General features: G+C 52.5%; 1 long non-coding RNA gene across 1 annotated transcript; it reads left to right on the top strand.

Moving 5' to 3' along the window:
- The first annotated feature begins 3,310 nt into the window (after positions 1 to 3,310).
- Positions 3,311 to 6,142, top strand: LOC141579701 (uncharacterized). Its single transcript, XR_012511556.1, has 3 exons — positions 3,311 to 3,398; positions 3,502 to 3,669; positions 3,900 to 6,142. It is a non-coding gene; the product is annotated as an uncharacterized LOC141579701 (long non-coding RNA).
- Positions 6,143 to 19,566: the final 13,424 nt, after the last annotated feature.

The following is a 19,566-nucleotide window of genomic DNA, read 5'->3' as shown; positions in this document are numbered from 1 at the left end:
AGCCTCTCGGGGAGGCACTTCCCCTGCACAGGGTGTGGGGCAGGGGCCCTCCCCACTGCTAGCGTGGGAGTTAAACTCAGCCCTCACAGGCTGGAGACCCAGCGGGAGAAGGACGAGGAAGTGAGTAAAGGGAGGGAGTGAAGAGCAGTCAGCCAGGACAGTGCCCAGAAAGCCCTGCCTGAGCCCTGTCTTAGGTCAAAGGTCTGGGAATTGGAGGGAGCATTAGTGAAAGTCAGACCTGCCATGTGACCTTGGGGCTTGGGCAAGTCACTGCACCTCTCCAAGCTTCAAGTTCCTCATCTGTACAAAAATGGGGACATACAGAACTCATCTCACAGGATAAGGAGAAAATCAAACAAGATAACCTACACCAGTACCGTAGTACTCGGTGGGACCCAGCCCCGTCACTGTTCTGGGCAGTACGTCTGTTCAGCTGCTTTGGGGAAGGCAGGTTTGAGGATGTGTGGGGTTGTGGAAGGAGGTAGTTGGAAGGTCGCTCAGGGTCAATGAATGTTTGTGGAACGAAGAGATTCATTCAACTTTCAACAAACATTCACAGAGGTCCCCCCTTCACCAAGCCCTGGGACACCCAGCCCTGGGGCACCCAGCCCTGGGACACCGCTGTGAGGAAGCAAGGTACTGCCCTCAGCCCTCAGCCCCTCAGCCCTGCGGGGGTGGTCGTGGGGAGGATGGGCAGATGGTCACACCCATCAAAGGCGATGACAGCACAGACTGCTCCATGCTGTGACTAGGAAGCAGTGGGGCTGCAGGAGCCCCTAGGAAGACTCACACAGTCTGGGGCAGGGGATGGCTTCCAGAAAAAGTGCCTGGGCGAGAGCCAAGTGAGGTCTGAATGTACGCCTTACCTTCCTTTAGACATTTACTTCTGCCAGCACTTGACCAGGTGCTGTGCAAGGACACAGCCATGCCGGCAAGCCTAAACTCAGCACCATCAGATGAGGGGTGCTACCTAAACCTTGGCCTCTAGCTCTGTGTTTCCCCCCATTGGCACCCCCACCACATCATCATTCTAACCGCTGGTTTCCGTCTGTGCTCCTTGCTGCGCTGTCTCACAGACACATCATGCAAGTCACAAATGTGACGCACATCTGTACTTTTAAATACTTTAGTAGCCATGTTGTAAAAAGTAAAAAGAAACAGATGGAATTACTTTTACTAATCTATTTTATTAAACCCAAGACATCAAAAATATGATAAGCATGGAATCAACATAAACATATTAATGAGCTGTTCTACACTATTATTATTTTTTGTACTAAGTCTTTGAAAGCCTGGTGTGTATTTTGCACTTACTGCACACCTCAATTTGAATAAGCCACATTTCATGGGCTCAGTTGGTTTGTGTGGTGAGTGGTTACCACTGTGAACACGGCAGCTCTAGAATGTGGGTTCCTCTCGGGCAGGGACCCTGGACTTTTCATCTCTTTCTTCAATGCGGAGAGGGGTTGTCCTAGGTGGAGGGCACAGCATGATCCAAGACACAGGCATGAAAAAACAAAAGTCTGTTCGGGGAACTGCAAGCCATTTGGTGTGGCTGCGGTGTGAGGTAAATCCGCCAGGAGGAGTGGGCAATGGGACCGCACTGAGTCTGTACTAGATGGAGAAAGGCCTTGAATACTGTGCTAAGGAATTTTGGTCACGTGGGCAACTCAGGTCATCGTTTATTTATAAGCAGAGGCATGTCATATTCAGGTTAAGGGTTTAAAAAGAGCCCTCTGGTAGGCAGCACTGGGGAGAACTTGGATAGGACTAATTAGGAGGCAGGGAGACCAGCCAGGATGCAGATGCTACCATACAGGTGAGTGTTGAGGAGGCAGTGGGGATGGGGAGGTGGGACTGACAGGAGACACAGTAAGAAGGTTGAATTTAAGGTCTTGGGGGCTGACTAACTGGAGGGGGCATGAGAAATAAAATAAGTCCTAAGTTTTTAACTTGTGGTGCCAGTTTTCTGAGCCAGGATATGGGAGGAAGGGGAGGAGGAGCAGGTCTGTCGAGGACAACATCAAGAGTTCAATCCTGGTACCTACTGGCTTTGAAATACTAGCAGGACAGCTTGGTAGACAGGAGCAGTGAGTGGTTAGGGTACACTGTGCTTGGTTTCACAAGTGGTAGTGAGTTCCTTGGCACATGAGGCATTCAAGCAGGGGCTGGACAGATGCTAGCCTGCGATACTGTAGAGGGCTTACGTGCATCCCAGGTGAGCTGGGCCTGGTGACCCTGTATTTGTCTGTGGAAGACACTATCTATTAGAGCTTGGGCATGTCTATAGTTTGGGGATCTTTGTGGTTTTTGTTTTTGGACCTTGGGCCACAACTGGAACTGGGGGCAGGATACAGTCATGTTGGCAGCTTAGGGGCAGAGGTTCCATCCCAACAGACCATGAGGGAAGATAGCCCTGAGGCCCTGTTGGATTCATATCTTAGAACCAGAGAGCGGAGAGCGAGACTTCAACCAGCTTCCCCTCCCCTCCTTGATTTGATTTTCGGGAAAACTGAGGGCCTTGCCCAAGGTCACACAGCAGGTCATGACACATCAGATCTGAGAGGTGGGTGGTTCATGCTGGATCCTGGTACTGCCTCCCAAATCCCAAATGTTCATAGCATCTACATCTCCTTGCCTTTCCTTGGCACAAGAGATGTTCTTTAACACATGTGGTAAGGGATCCTGGTCCCTTTTAATTAGAAGGATACAAAGAGAGAAGTCAGACAGCCGCCCCCACCCACGGTTGGGAGAGTAAATGCTCCCCAAATTACACAGCAGATGCCAGGACTCCGGCAACAAGACCCAGCTTGATAGCTTTGTGGTAACCTCAGCCAGCACAATTTTATTTTTATGTTTTAACTCCTTGGTGATATATAGACCTCTCAGGCAGGAGAAATGGCATCCAGAAATTCTCCCTTGAAAAAAAATTTTTTTGAACTTGCGCAACATGCGCCCAGTTTAATTAGACCTTTTGTCAGGATGCTTGCTCTGCCCTGGGCTGGGTGAGAAAACTATTTCTTTCCTGTGAGGTGGGCATAGTGCAAATTACCTGAGAAGGACGCAAAAAACATGGGGTGGTGTGCTAGTTGGGCCTCCGTCTTACTATTGGACCCCTGACTGGCCTCTGTTCCTCTTGGGGTCTCTGGGTCCCAAATGATAAGTCCCCGGACAGAGAACTTGATGGGCAATTATATGTGTGTCCTCTGGGGTCTCTGTTTTTCTACTTTTAAAATTTCGGTCTAAGATGCCTGTTCTATAGGAGTTTCTGCATTTCATCTCTACACCCTTCAAATCTCTATTCCCATACAGGCCTGCTATTCAGAACTGGAACCGGAATGTTTCGAAGTGAAGCTCACCTCTAACCCCTCCCACGCCCTCATCACCACGTGTGAAAGGTAGGAGGCCACCCGTATCCTTTTCTCTCTAGCCACACTGACTCTGCCTTACGACGCCTGTATGCCTGTATCATTGCACCTCTCTCTCGTCTCCCTCATTCAGATTAGTTTTTCATGGCTCAGCTCTGCTCTCTCACTTCCTGGATGAGAAAACTTGAGGGGCAAGCCCCTCCCCGTTGTCTGAGGACTAAAGCTCCAGCTCTTGCACCTTCAAGGCATGGCGCCCTAAGAACTAGCCCCTGGCCACTTTGCAACCATTCCTCTGTCCCTGGTATGTGTTCTACTCGCCATTTGTTCAATGTGCAAATATTTGTTGAGCCCTTACTATGTGCCAGCAATTGTGTTGGGCACCCAGGAAATAGTTGATGCACAAGTGCCCAGAAACCAAGTGTGTTTGGAGAGCTCAGGGGTTTGGGGGCTCTGAGGAGGGGCACGGAACTGAGAGAGGGACTGGGCTGTGGCCAGCTCCTTTCTCACTGGTTTCCTGTTTACTATTAACAGCTGCCCATCCCGCCTAGCACACAAACGCCCAAGCGAACCTTGGTATGTTTTCAGACCAGCAGCAGCTCAGTCAGGCTACCCGAAATTTGTCTTCAGCTGCCTTGAAAATCTGCTAAAGAACCCCCTTTAATCCCTCCCTTCTTACCCCATGTACTCCCCAACTTCTGCCTTCCTCCCCTCCTTTGAGGACATATGGCCCCTTGAAGTTTTTGTTTGCTTGCAGGGAGACCAAAAAAAAAAAAAAAAAGAAAGAAAGAAAAGAAAAGAAAAGAAAAGAAAAAACCAAACCCAAACCCAGCTTCAGTGTGGAGAGTTTTTCCTTTTTTCTTTTTTATTAAGCGTCAAGAGACAAAGCAATCTGCTTGCAGATACTACACGTGCATAATTAATAAAATCTCATTATTTATTTATAAAAAGACACACGAGGAACTGGAGAATTAGGGCTATCCCCATTATATATGAAGAGAGAGAGAAAAAGAGTGAGAGCGAGGCAAATATTTTTTGAGCGTTAGAGCCTTTCAGAGAAGTGAATCTCTCAGTATGCAATGAATAAAAAGGCATCTACTCCTCATCGAAGTGGTGTTCTGAGCTCAGGAGGCATCAGAAAGCAGAAACCCGATTCAGCTTGAAAAAGGAACGGGACCAGCTCGGTGCTCGCAGTGCCCAGGATGCCGGCTTTGGGTAGTTGGCAGGAGAGCAGGAAGCACTGTGGAGGGCCTGGCGGGGGTTGGGGGTGGGGGAAGAGGAGCCAGTCGGGGGCTTCTCTAAAGCAGGGGGACTTGGGCACAGGATCCCTGGTAGGTTGGGGAGAAGCAGACACGGTCACCCCATGGGCACCACATAAATAACCCAGAAGCCGCCTGAGGGGAACCCCTAGTTCCTTTGGTCCATTACGAAGCAGGTAACATTAACGGGAGGTTTTTTTTTTTTTTTTTTCTAAATGCCAGCTCTGCCCTTGGACCTCTGCATGCCAGATGCCCGGCCAGGGCCGCCAATAGCAATAGCCCAACTTATTATGTAACAGTCCCTGCGGCCAGACAGGCAGGGGTCAGAGCCTCCCAGGCTTCTTGAGTTGGGGTGGACCTTCGCTCTCCCGGTTCTCTCTCTCCTCTCATTTTTTCTTGAGACATGCTTTAAAATAGAAAACAGGCTTGTGCAGGAACCAACCTCATAGAAAGGGGTAGTCTGGAGGGATTCTCCCCCCCACTCAAGTGCAAGCAAGTCAGGAGCAGAACGCTGGGCCTTCCCGGGGCGGTGGGCTCCGGGAGGAGGGCGGGGAGGAGGGCGGGGAGAAGGGCTGGGGAGGGGGTCGGCCTGGGCAGCAGCCCCCGCAGGGTTACCCAGGCGCGTGCAGGGAAACGTCTCAGCAATTCCAGCGCCCGAGCGGAGCGCGCGGGGGGGTGGGGGCGCGCGGCGCGGGGCACCTTGAAACCGCCGGCGGCCGCGCGCTGATTGGCCGAGCCGCCGCCTCGGCGTTCCAGCCAGGCGCCCCTCCCCCCGCGCCGTCCACCCCGGAAGGAATTTCCTCCTCTGGCGGCCGCTATTGTTGTCCGCCTTCGCTGTTTGGGTCGCATCGTGTAACCATAGTATCCAAACTGTGTCCGCGCGGGGCCCCAGCCTGGGACCCCTGTGCCCCCAGCCCCTCCAAGTCACCCCCCCCACTTTTTTTTTTTTTTTGCAGCCTACTTATCATGACTTCATCGGACTCCGGGGAGCAGGAGAGGGGGATGGGGCGGGGGGGGGGAGCTGGCCCGCTCCTGGCCGCCCTTACTTCGAGATGTTTTCAATTATAATTTTTAAAAAAGTCTGCTTTGTGGGTTCGGGGCTTTTAAATTCTTCGTATTCCCCCCTCCCTATGCACACACCTCCATTAAACCTTTGGACCAAACTTGAATGGGGTTTTCCCTCGACTTCCCTTTTACTGTCTTAACTCCAGACCCTGACTTTGCTGCTCACAGCTGGGGGTGGAGGGACTTATAAGCAGAAGTCACTCCCCAAGCTCAGCCCCTCAAATCCCGGCTGTGTCTCGGTCCCTGGGCCTAGTGTTGAGCTGGGGAAAGCGAGACTGGTGGGGTCGGGAACATCGGACCTTTGCAGCCTGCACCCTCTGCCCCGGGGCGCTTCCTAGCGGGGTTGGGGGATTCCCTAAGCGATGGATCTGGGGGAGGAGGTGCAGGATGGATGCCGCCAACCCCTTATCAAAGGGATAAGGGTGTGACGGGGGAAGCAGATGACAGGTTCTTGGGAAAACAAGTCCCCTCGCCCCTCAGATTCTCCCTCGGATCTCTGAGTGCCGAGACACCCTAGTCCGCGTGAGCAGCCTGAGGCCAATACCTGCCCCCGACTCCTGCGGAAAAAAACAAAAATAAAAGCCCTGTCCTCGCGAAGTGTATTCTGCTGGGAGAGGTGGGGGAGCCAGCAGCAAGTCCGCACCGGGCGGGCTGCGAGCAGCGCGGGAGCCCCCGGGGCTGGGGTTGGCAGCGGGGGGCGGTGTGTGTGCCGGGGGTGTCAAACATTCCCAGAACTCAAGTATTCTCCCGGCGCCCGTTGGGGCGGGGGCAGGAGCGGCGGCGGCCCAAGTTCGGGGCAACACTGCCCCCTAGGGGCCACCGACGGAGGTTTGCAGCCATGTCGGCGAGGGGCCTTGAGGTCGGAGCTGGTAGTACCTGGGCAAGGGTGGTAGTGATCTCCAGGTGATTGGTGACAGGCCTGAAGAGGACTTCCAAACGCCAGTTCTGGGTGGCGGGACGATGTGATGGTGAGGTTTGTATGTTTGCTTTAGAAGTTAAAACTTTAACAGACGGTGGGTGCATCCTACAGGCTTCCAATGATGGACTGGACCTTTAAGATCAGTCCCCCTTTCGTGCAGTTGGGGAATTTGAGGCCTGGAGTGGGGTGCGATCTGTGCAGGGACATGCGTTTGCGCTTAATCCTCTTGGGTCCTGTGGCTTTTTTGAATTTACAGAGTCTTCCCTCATCCCTGACCTCAGTGGCTCCTTATAGAGAGGTTTATCAGAGGCAGTATAGGGCATTTTACAAATGAGAAATCAGAGAGGTCTTGTCTTGCTCAGTCATACAGCAGAGTAAGAACTGAAGTCTCCTGTCTTTCTGTCCAGCCCTCTATACCGTGGGGACTTTGGAAGACATGAAGCATAGGCTCAGCTGCTGGCCAGCCCTCCACTTAGGGGGCAGCTGTGGTGCTCTGGACCCATCCCTGTCAGACCAGGGTGGAGGTGGGTGCTCCAGGTTGAGCGGTCCAACAGAAGGATGTGGGTCTGCTGAAACCTGGGTTCTAGGCTCCTAAACTGTTGCTGTCTCGGGCCTCAGTTTCCCCATCTCTAAAATGCGGGGTTGTGGGGCAAGAGGATCTGGAAGGTATCTTGCATCTCCAGTGTCTGGTGATGCTGTACTGCCCCTCCTCCTCTTTTGCCTGTCACACCTTCTCTTCACCAGCTCTCCCTTGATCCTACGTTGGGGGTTGGCTGGGCTGGCTTCCTCTGCCTGCCCTTCCTCCCTCCCACCAGGGCTTCTACAGCCACTCCTCCCCTCCCCTCCCCTCCTGGCAGGCGCAGAGTAGACTGCGGGAGGGAGCTGTGGGAAAGGAGCCAGCAGTGTCCAGTCAACCCCTTGGGAAAACGGGGTGTAGGGGGCACTGTCAGAGGCTGCAGCTTGGCGCATCAGGGGCAGGGTCCCTGGGGGTTATTCGTGTCCAGGGTAACTGGTGCCCAAGCTGGCTGCTAGCCTCATTCCTCTCTCCCTAGAGATGAGGGGAGCTGCACTGGGAGTCATTTTGACTCCTCCCTCTCCCTTACCGCCCACGAACAACCAGGGACCAAGTCTGGTCCTTTCTCTCCTTAAATATCTCTCCAGTCGTTCCCTTCTCTTCATCCCTGAGACACCACCCTAATCCGCCAGCCTGCTGGTCTCCAGAGGGCTCTAAATTGGCCCCTCCAAGCTGAGTTTTCTGAACCACAAAGCACATCCTCCCCTGCTTCAGTCCATGTCCTGCCATCCACGGCCCTGAGGATCAACCCCAGGCTGGTGAGACCCTCTGGGATCTGGGTCTTCCTAACTCACCAGTCTCATTTTGAGCCTCTCTGACACATCTTTTGTGTCCTAGTGATATTGCATGTGACTTCTGGAGCTTGCCATGCTCCCTGGGCTCGCACAGGCTGTCACTCTCAGGTCCTGCCAGGCTTTGGGGTTACTGAGGTGAACAAGGCCACCCTTCTCTGCAGAAAGCACATGGAAGCGTGGGCCTATAATGACTGCTGGCAGAATGGGGTCTTAAGAGAATGGGGGGAAATCAGGGAAGGCTCCCTGAAGGAGGTGATTCTTGAGTCCCAAGGGAGAAGTAGGAATTGTCTAGATACACAAAGGTAAATGGGGAAAACAGGCCAGGGAGAGGGACTGACATGAATAGGCAACGGCATGGGCAGGCACAAGTCGGGAGAGAGCGTGACCCTTAATGAAATAGTAGATGCTATAGCTGAAATGTAAGAGGAGAGGAGGTGGGGAGAGATGTAGCTGGAGAGGGAACCAGATCAAGGTGGTCCTTGGGTGCTGGCCTAAGGGGCTGTGATGTCCGTGTACAGTCCCTGGGGAGCCACGAGAGGGTTCTGAGCCCTAGGCTGGACTGCATGTTGGGAACACCCTCCATCTTGCACCCAGGCCCTGAGAATGCAGAAATGACTATTTACCCAGTCTACCTTCTTATTCTCTGCCTCATTCTAGAAAGGATCTAAAGAATGAGATATGGTTCTTGGCTTCAAGGAGCTTGCAGACTGAGGTAGATAAAGAATACACTGGGTCGAGGCAGAATGAAGAAGGCACAGTGAGAACTTTCTAAAATACACACCTGGTGGTCCTGTCAATCCCTGCTCTAAACCTCTTCATTGGCTCTTGGGTGCCCTCAGGGGCAAGCCCTCTCCTTTGTGTGGCATTCAAGGCTGCTGTGGTCTGCCCTGCTGGCCTCTCCATCTCATCTCAGCTGAGGGCTTCACACTCCCATCCTGCAGCCAATTGAGGTATTTGTAGTTCCCCAAATACACCGTGTTCCCTCCAGCCATCAGGTCAGTACCCATCCTGATTGCTCTGCCTGGAACCCTATTCCCTAGCACCCAGGCCTCTCGCCCTTTCTTCGATGAACTGTTAGCTTTTTCAAGATGCTGCTCAGGCATTAATTATTCCCTCTGGGAAGCCCTCTTTGATCCCCAAAGCTGAACTGGGTTCCTCCTTTCAATCCCCATTGTCCCTTGTGCTTCCTTTTATCACAGCACCCATCCCAGTATAGTATAATAATCCATAGGAGCTAGCAGCCTCCATCTCTGATTTTCCCTGGGGTCTCCAGGTCATATATACCCGGAGCATGGAGTAGATGCTCATTTAAGTTCTTATGGCTGAAGACTGTGTACAAACTGCTCATGAAGAACAGTAGTAACAGACATTTCCTGTCTGCCTGCCAGGTGCCAGGCTCTGTGCTAGCCATGTGTCACATTACTGTTCCCTCTTACAGCAACCCTATAAGGTGGACATTACCCCATTTTGTAGATGGGGAAACTGTGACTCAGAGAGGGGAAATGACTATCAAAATGATGAAGGTATTTGTCAAAACTCAATGAATTTTTTGAAGTTAAGATCTGTACTTGTAAATTATACATCAATTTTTAAAAATAAAAAAAAAACAGACAAGAAAACTACCAGAGCATATATTTCTTATGTCTGAAAAGACCCTAAGAAATTTTTTTGTTTGTTTTTTTGTTTGGTTTTTTATTATCACAAAGAGAAAAAAGGGGAAGATACAGTTGGTGAGTGGCAGGGCCATGTGGTCTGTCTCTAAGCCCTTGTTGGTCCGACATCGTTCTAGTCCACCGAGCCATCGGGAAACCCCAGGAAGACTTCCCAGGACAAGGTGGTTCCTGCAGGATGCGGGGGTCCCACTGGCAGAGAAGGGCTGAGCAAAGGCATTCAAGGTGGGTGTGAAAGGCCACGGCGCATCAAGGCCGGAAGCTTGGCCTGATGTGATACCAGCATCAGAAGTATGTAGGGGAGTAATGGCGGATGAGGCTACCTGATGAGCTGGGTCTGACTGGAGAGGGCTTCGAACACCTGGGTAGAGCTGGACTTAGTGTGCAGGCAGTGGGAGCCATCGGCTAGAGAGTACTGACCTGAGCTTCCTTGGTAGAATCCATTCTTGGCGGAGGGGGGTAAGGCCTGTTGGTTGCTGGCTCATGTGAATTTGGATTTGGGTGGGCCAGAGCTGGCGGGAAGGAAGGGGGAGTCCTAGGGCATGGAGACACACAGAAGAAGGGCAGAGTCTAAAGAAGAAGCTGGGGTTTGAATGCCAGCATCTAGTGCATACCCCAAGACCACAGCACCGAGGGTACTGCAAGGCCGGGCTCATGGAGCTGAATCCAGAGTTCAGCAGAGCTGGGACTGGGGTGAAGGCAGGCAGGGCAGGGAGGAGGTGAACACCACGGCCAAGGCCTGGGACCAAAACCTGGCCCTTCTTCTCACTTCCACAGCAGTGTGACCTTGGACAACGTAACGACCTCTCTAAGCTTCAGTTTTCCCATCTGAAAAAAACAGTGCTGTAAATAGTACCCACCTCATAGAATATTCCAAAGATGAAATAAGGTGATACATACACAGCTCTGAATACTATGCCTAGCTTGCAGTTAATATGGAACATGTGTTGGGTTTTCCTTTTCTTCTCACCAGCCCCCAGTCTCAGTCCCCTCTCCCAGTCTCCTCTTTCTGTGAACACCCACTCTAGTGAATTCCATATATGACCCTAAATATGCACGTATCTTTGTAAAATTTGCAAAGCTGTTTTGGGTGCTAGAGGTCTCATTCTGTATCTTTCATTTTTTACCCCCTACTCAACACGACTTGTTTGAAGATCTCTTTATTGCTCCCTATTACTCTACAGGTTCCCAAGGGCTCATCCACACCACGTTTTACTCATTCATTGCCCCGGTGATACATTGCCTCTTACAAATAATTCCTCGACAAAACACCCTTGTACACATCATGGACATGTCCCCCTGTGGACTGTATGAGGATTTCCCTGGCATGTCCGGGGATGCACCAGGGATGCAACTGCTACCTTATGGGACACACACCTGCTTAATTTGACTAATTATTGTTAGGTTGCTTTCTAGGGTGACTGAACCACTTTGCACCCACCAGCACTGTGTGAGAGCCCCTACCTCCCGCATGCCCACCAGCACTTGGTATTACCCACCCTTCTAATTTTTGCCAGTATGTTGAAAATAAGGTGCCAACATTTTAATTTGTGCTTCTCGGATTGTTAGTGAGTATAAACAGCTCTTCATGCACTTGTCAGCCATCTGGGCTTCTCCTTCTGGGAACAGCTGATGTCCTTGGCACATTTTTCTGCTGGGTTTCCCGGTCGGTCTTCCTGTCCGGTGCTCCACAATCTGCACTGAGGACAGCCCACAGCAACTGCCTCAGAGCAGGTCTGTCCTTTGGGGATGGGGAAGTCAGGTCGGCTTGAAGGGCCTGAGGTCTGGCAAACTTCGATCCCTGGTGTCATTGACACTGAATTGCTGTCATTTCATAAGTCTTTCCTGAGTACTTACCCTGCATGGGCTCGAAGGATCCAGACGACTCAGGCTTCTCTCGCTCCTAAGGAGCGGTGAGGGAGGCAGACCAGGCAGAACAGAGCTATCCCAGAGATTCAGTGAGATAGTCCACGTAAAGCCCTTCCCCATTAGAGCCCCTGTCCCACTTGATGGTCCTGGCTTGGGTAATGGAGGAAAGATCCATCACCGCATCAAGGAATGCACACCTACCTTCTAGGGAAGACAGTTCTGAACTTGGAAGGCCCTTTGTTTGAGCCTCCAAAAGGATGCCTGGGGCCAGGTTTAGGGCAAGGGGTTCTGAGAACTGCTTAGCTTACCTAGTAAACATTTGGGTGGGGGGTGGAGTTGTGAGGAAGGGGTAAGAAAGGGAGGAGTGTCAAAGAGGGGAGAGGAGAGATAGGGTGAAGTATGTAGAGTGAAGAGGCCCAAGGATAAATCTCAGTTATGAGCAGGGATGTCTAATATTCAATTTCAAGTCACTAGAGCTACTCCTTGGTCTCCTTAAATCCTCAGCAAAGCCCACCACGTCTTCATCTGCCTCAGGTGAGTGTTTTGTGGAAAGGGAGGCAGGGGTTGAGTTTCTGTTGAAGTCTCATGGCTTATGACAAAAATCAGCACCCACAGGCAGGGGAGATAGTCCAAAAATGAACAAATACAGTTAAAGCAGGGATTTGGGATCAGGGATGATCATGGAACGGTAAGTCAGCCCTTGGGGAATTTGCAGAAATGTGAAATGTGGAGGACTTAACTTCCAAGGGTGGTGGAGGGCGTGAGGCGATCTTACTCAAATCTAAGTGGGTTTTGCAGCAGATTATATTTTCCAGAAATGATGCCAATAATATCTCCCACCTGATATGCTCCTCTTTTAGTGTGACTTGAACCTCCTCCTATCAAATGAAGAGATGGAGGTCCATGTGTCCTTTCTTTGAATCTAGGTGGACCTTGATGACTGCCTTGACTGACAGAATGTGGTGGAAGTGACATTATTTTTATGACTAAGGCTAGGTCACAAAGATGCCAAGCATGTCCTGTTTTGTTCTTTTGGAGAGCTCATGGTGGTGCAGCTGCCATGACTACCCTAAAACGGCCATGCTGTGAGGAAGCCCAGACTCTCTACATGGAGAGATCATTTAGAGAAGTTGGGAGACTAAGAGAAGGGAGGGTGCTCAGCTGTCTCCCTGCTGCTCAGCACCAATGCTGTTCCATCTTCAGCTGCAGTCTGACTACAGCACATGGGGGAGCCGGAGCCAGAAAAGCCCAGCTGTACCCTTTCCAAATTCCTTGCCCACAGAAATCATGAGATGGAAGAAAATGACTGCTGTTATTTTAAGCCAGGAAGGTTTGATATGATTGGTTGTGCAACAGTAGATAATCCAAATGGTTTCTACTTATTTTATTATTAATCTTTCCTGGTAGACTGTAGTTTTTGTTTTCAGCTCTATTCTCAGCTGTTAGCCTGGAATGTACTAAGCTCCACAGATATTTGTTGTCTAAATGAATGAAAGTTAACAGACCATATCAGCATGATGTTGGGAGAACCAAAGGGGTTGTGGGGGCCCAGAGGAGGCTCCTAACCCAGATTGGGAGAACTGGGAAGGCTTCCTGGAGGAAGTGATGTTGCTCTGAGTCCCTGGGAAAGGCTAGACACAGAGGAATATCTGTTCCTCATCTCTGGTGCTGCCTGTTTGTTCTGGGCCCAAAAGAGGCTTTCTGGCTTCATGTGCATACAATAGGCCCATCCCTGTGTCCGTTTTAGGGGTCCTCATCCCTCTCCCTGTTCCAGTTCTCTTTTCTCCCTCCCTCGCTGGGTCTCCAAGCTCACTCCTGCCTCCTCTGACTCTGGGTCTGGCTGGAGAAAATTAAGTCAATGGGGAGGGAGGAGTTGACAAATAGATGGTCTAGTAATTGAATTTTTTTTTTTTTTCTCTAGCCCTCTCTCCACCCCCTAGAGAGCAGGAGGAATTAGCTCTCTAGACAGTGGTTTTCCCTGCTTAGAAGCTCTGGTGTTGCATCCCCTTCCCTGACTAGACTAGTGGGCGTGGCAAGCAGGATCCTTCTTAGGAGCCTCTAGGCTAAATCCTGCACAGAGGAGGAAACCAGGCCCAGGGAGGGGAGGGCTTCTCTGCAGGACCTAGGTGGGTTAACATCTGAGGCAGGCCTAGAAGGGAAGGCACGTGGGGCCAGCCCTTGCACTGCCCCAGGAACACAGGAAACAGACACTGGGAAGGACTTGGTGTGTAGCAGGGACAGGCGTGGGAGGCTGCGGGAAACCTGGGGTGCCCGGTCTTTGGCAGACCCTTTCCCATAGGTTGGGGTTTCCTTGTCTGGGACAGGGTGGCATAGGTTGGTAGGGTGGCCAGCCTGCTGGGCACCCAGGAGGTGAGTTACCGTGCAGAACCTGGCCACCTGGCAGGTGTCTCTTCACATAGAGTACCATCTATGGGCAGAGGTGGACACTAGGGGTTGGTAGTGACCTTGGGCAGGGGGTTGGCAGGACTGGAAATAACCCAGCCACATACTCTAAATCTCACCATTCTGAAAAGTGGAGTGGCCTCAGGGATCTCACCAGGCCGTGGTGAGTTACAGAGGGCACCAGCTCTTAGAGGCCCTCCATGAATAGGGCCTGTTATGGCCTTACTGCAGAGATGAAGACACTGAGGCTCCAGGAGGCCCCCAGCCTGGTTCTGAGTTGCAGGCTAGCAAATGGCAGCACTGGGATTCCAACCCTAGGCAGCCTGAGCTCCCAAGCCCTCTGCACACGCAGGCTACTCGGCTCCACTGGGGGAGGTGGCCGCCGAGTTGGGTGCCAGTCAGCCCCGCGGGCGTTCTGCCCCCACCCCGCCCCGTCCCCTCAGACCCAGCGAGGGTGGGCGCCGCGGCCCCGCCTCGCTGGCGACTGCGGCTGGCTGCGGGGCTCCAGGAGCGCTTGATTTATTAAGCTAATGTTCTAGCACATTTTCCCCATCCCGTAATGAGCTGTTTCCACCAGGGGGTGTCTGCAGAGCGGCTGCGGGCTTCCGCCGCTCCAGGAGGGAGTCAGGGCTGGCGGGTGGGCTGTGGGGGCCCCCTCTCCCTCTCCCCCACCCCCGCGTCTGGCCGCCCAGGGAGGGGTGAGGTTGGATAGTCTGGGTTGAAAAATCACCCTCCGGTGGGGGGCGTGCTGAGGGAAGGCGGGAGGCTGGTGCCGCCTGGGAGCAGTCCCATGTTTCTCCCTGGGCCTGGCCCAGCTTCCCAGCAACACCAGGGGCCTGAGGGGGAACCCTGGCCCCAACATTCTGGCCTGGTTCCTCCCTGGCTGGCCCCTTCCTCAAACTGCTGAGGATTCTGAGCTTAGCTTTTCTACTGTCTGCTTGTTACTCTGCAGAGCTGGCATTTCTGTGGCTTGATGTGACAGTTTTGTCCTTTGCAGCCAGACAGATCTAAGTTCAAAACCCAGCCCAGCCACCTTCTAACCCTGTAATCTAAGGGGGGAATCCCTGATCTCTCTGGGCCTCAGTTTCCCTTTTTAAAATGGGGATAAGAAGCCGTATTTTGTGGTGGTAACGCATGAAGAGTGGTGACAGAGGGCGATAAACCCTGCGGTGACCACCTGGCCTGCTAACCAGGGCAGACCTTCTGGGGCACATACCTCCAACCTGGCACGTTGCGTGAGCAGCAGATGCCACAGTCCTGAGGTGGGCCCCCATGCTCAGGACGTGCCTGCTGCTGAGCCGGTACCACTGGCAGCTCAGAGCCTTTGCTTTCCTCACATGGGGCAGGCAGTGCTTGGCTTTTTGGCTTTAAAAAAACCCAATTCCTTTAAATTCCTCACCAAACTTGCAATCCCCCAGAGCCTGGACTCTGTGCCAGACTGGGGGACCTGCTCAGTAGTAAAACAGTTCCACTCAGCACTCATTCTTTGTTGTTGCTGTCTTTAATCTTTATTGCTGTTTTTTGTTTGTTTGTTTAGTATGTGCCTGGCATGCAGAAAGCACTCATCAAAGGGTAGCTATCACTGCTCTTCACATTGGAGAAGATGCTGTCCCACTGACCCTGACCCCTGAGAGGGAAGATGGGGTGACTAGCGTGGATGTGTTGAGATTGATACCTTCTGGCATGCTGTGCAAGGCTCACTCCTCTTCTCCAAGAACTGTTACCCCCATTTACAGAGTAGGGCGGTTGAGAGACTGGCCCCAGCATCCAGCACACAAGTGGCAGAGCAAAGACTTGACACCTAGTCTGCTGGACTCCCAAACCAGTGCTCCTGCCTCTCCTCACTAGAGGTCACTGAGGGAGCAGACCAGCTGAAGACAGGACAAAGGTGAGTTCCTCTCAGCTTCTCTTTTGAGGCAGGTTAACCAGCCTTGGGCTCTGGGTGAATATGATGGGATTTTGTGGACCTTTTTTTAGGAAGGGCTAAGTTTGGAGGAAGAGAGCCTTAGAGGGGCCAGCCCCACTGGGTACCTGCACCTCTTGTCTTGGTTTTTGTTTCTTGCTGAATTCAGAACTTTCTTGATTTCCCCCAAGAGAGCCAAACCACCCCAAAGCATTAATGGGCAAAGGGGATGGACTGAAGGTTAAGGCAGAGATGAGGCCATTTCTGTTCATGCTTTATAGCAAAGAACCTTACAGAGTCCATGTTAGATGTTCTGTTCTCCTGTGGCCCCACTCTGCTGCCTGCCCAGTGGTCTGCCCTGTCCTGCCCTCTCACAGATGGCTCCCCGCCTTGCTGGCATCACTCACCTTCTCCAGCCTTGGTACATGCTGTTCCCTCCTTGACAGCTTCCCGCCACATGGCTGGTGCCTCGAGCGGTTAGTTCTTCCTCAGTCACTGCCGAATCCAGAGAAGCCCTCCAGTCACCCCCTGTCACCTTCCTGGTTTCGGCTGTCTTTGTAATCGTCATCTGCAGGGACCTGGTTGAGTGCCTGTCCCCTTCTAGAATGGAAGCTCTGTGAGAGCAGGGACTTGGGCTGCCATGTGCCCTGGAGACCCCCCGGGAATGCAGTGGTGAGTAATCCACTTTAAGTTCCTTTCTTCTCAAGCTCACTTATGCCCCAGATCCTGGCTTAAATTTGCACACCTGAGTTTACCTCAGGACTCCAGGCCCTTTACAGCAATAGCGTCCACTTTCCCCACTGTTGCTAATACTTGGTGTTTGCCCTTAACACGCCCTACCATGTGCTTTCCACATATTAACTTACTTAACCCTCACAATACCCCCTTGAGGTAGACACCATTATTATCCGCATGCCCGTTTTACAGATGCAGCAATTGAAGCCAGAGATAACAGGTCCAGTCTTACATCACCAGCGAGTGGCAGGGCTGGGCTTCAAATGGAGGTGGTTGGTTCTCTGGAACCCCGACCGCAGACTGCTTCTAGAAGCAGCATGGTGCTCTCGTCTGCCACTCAGCAGGCAGCCTCCCCAACAACCCATGAAACACAGACAAGCCCTTGGAACCTGCACCTTCACATGCCTGCTGCTCCCCAAATGGCTTTTCAGAGTATTTCTTCCAAACACATCTGATGTTTGTTCCAAACTATACATGTTTGGATGAGCAAACTTTCCTCCATCTTTTACACATTTAACAGAAACCAGAGTAAGAAGAAAAGGACCATGTTTAAGGAGATGGGAGCCTCTCCTGGAACCCAGTGCAGCTGGGTCTGGGGGAGGGGCAGGCGCAGCCTACAGAGGCGCCCAGAATCTTTCTGTGTCTCTGAGCCCCTCTTCTTTCCCTTCCTTGTGCCCCTCCCTTTCATCTGTCCTCTCCGGGCTCCAGGTGCAGGACAACCACCGCATCGCCCCAGGGCACTTATACCCCACTCAGTTCCCGGGGGAGGAGAGAGAATCTAATTGGCTGAGCTTGGACCAAGTGGGCCCAGCCAGGCCCTGTCACCTGTGACGGGGAGAGGGTGTGAGGTACAAACACAGCTGGCTTGGCCTTGACCTGTGTGTGAAGGTGTCTTCAGAGGAGAGGGATGGCGGTGAGCTGTGCAGGCAGCACTAAAAGTACCTGCTGTGGTCATGAAAATCCTGGAACGCTAAACCAAAGGACTTAACCTCGAAGGGATGAGGGTTTTAAACCAAGGAGTAGCAGAATCTGATTCACAGCTGAAGGCTTGCTTTGGCTGCTGGAGGGTGGGGGTGGGCTGCAGGGAGACCGGTGAGGGGGCCATCACTCCTGGGTAAGGTGGGGCGGGCCTGGACGCGGGCACAGCACTCCTGAGGAGGAGGCAGTGGTGCACGCTGCCTCCTTCTCTGGGCCATTTTTACTTCTCCCCTCCTGGGCAGCTCTAAGACTCAGCCACTGACTCTGGGCCCTTATTCCACACCGGGCCCTGTGCTGGGTGCTGAGGCCCTGCTGTCAGGAGCTTGCTGCTGAGGGAGAGCCAGGTCATGGACTCATACCTTACTTAGACCCGGGAATTGATGTGTGAGGAAGGAGGCTCAGGTGAAGTGCTTTGGGAGATCCCAGGAGGCCAAAATTACTTGGGGTTGGGGCATGGGGGTGAGAGGGAAGATCTGGGCCATATTCTGCGGAGTTAGCATGAGGCAGGCCTGGAAGAACAGGTAGGAATTGAATGTGTGGAGTTATGGGTGAAGGGCTTTCCAGGGTGAAGGGCCAGCGCGGGCCCAGGCACGGGGCTGGGAGAGCATGAGGAGTGGCTGGCAGCTCCGTCAGTGGGGTGTGTGGAACTGAGTAATGGGAGATGGAACTAGAGGAAGGCAGGAACCTGCCTTCGTGGAGCATTTCAAACGCCAAGCTAAGGGGTTTAGACTTCATGCTGTGGCAGTGAAGAGCCGTCGACTGTGAGGAGATAGTGATGTGGTCAGTGTTTTCCTTTGAGACTCCGACAGCATGGGTTCTACAAATTCAACCCGGAAGGCAAACACTCAGGCCTTCAGAGTGCCAGGGTCTGGGGGACACGCTGGTCCCTTGAAATTCCTCACTGAAATGCCCATCCCCTTATCCCAGGGCCTTTGGGAGCGGTTGATGAGACCAGGAGAAGTATGTGCAGGCACAGGGTGGCTGTGGCAGCTGCCACATGGCTGAGGGCTTGCAGAAGCTGCTGATGGCTGGAAGGTAATTAACAATTGTAATCACTCCTGTCATGACATCATTAAACTCCGATTGCACCGGCTGGGTAGCTGATGGATGGGCCCGGGAGTCACGGCTCGTGGGGAAGGCAGGACCATTCGTCAGCAGGCAGCAGATCAGCAGTGGGGGCCCAGGTCTCTACACGTGGGGTGCTCGTGGGCCCTGAGGTGCTGGCTGCTGTCCTGGGCCAGGTCAGGGCAGGTGAGGCTGGGTCCAGACTCTGGACAGGTCTCATGTTTGACAGTAGTTTTGCACTGGAAGATCTTGAGTAATTAGCCAGTGGAGGTGCCCCAGGGCTCTGCGGTGGGAGCCACGAGGGGACAGAGGTTGTGGGGCTCCAGGCATCCCCCTCCTTGCTTCAAACCTCTTTTCCCCTAAATGGGAACTTTATTATTGTTGATTATATATTTGATTATATATAACTGTTGAGAAAGAAAGCCATGTGGAGGAAGCATGTCTTCCATGATCCCGTTCCTTAGACATAATCATTGTTAAAAGTTTGGTTTATGTTCAGGTTTCCAAGGCCCCTGGAGCCACCATCCAGGTTCCTGCCAAGATTCCTCCCATTCCATGTGCTATCCCGGTGACGTCCCAAGAAACCTCTGTGGCTTAAAAATAGTTTTGATGCTATTCCTTCCAGATATGGTCAACCTTAAGGAATAGAAAATTCCTACCCCTTCCCTGTCAACCTGGAAATTGCTACCCCTCCCTGCCTCCCTGCCGGGGCTGGTTCCTAGGGTAACCTGCCGCTCTTTCATTTAGTAAGCTCGGGAACAAACTGTAAAGTCTTCCAGCTTCTGCTGATTCACTGTGTTGCCAAAAGCAGAAGCTGGACTAGAAGGCCCTTGTCTGCGTATTTACAGATGCTAGCTTGAGGCCTGGGTGGTGATGGGGGGCAGGTGGAGGGGAGAGGAGGAAGGGCTAAAGTGCTTGAAAAGGCAACAGGAATTGCGGTTGTGCATGGACAGCCAGGCAGAGGGGT

The sequence above is a fragment of the Camelus bactrianus genome, chromosome 13 (assembly GCF_048773025.1).
Source record: "Camelus bactrianus isolate YW-2024 breed Bactrian camel chromosome 13, ASM4877302v1, whole genome shotgun sequence".
NCBI classification, from domain to species: domain Eukaryota; kingdom Metazoa; phylum Chordata; class Mammalia; order Artiodactyla; family Camelidae; genus Camelus; species Camelus bactrianus.
This window is presented reverse-complemented; position numbering and strand designations above follow the sequence as displayed.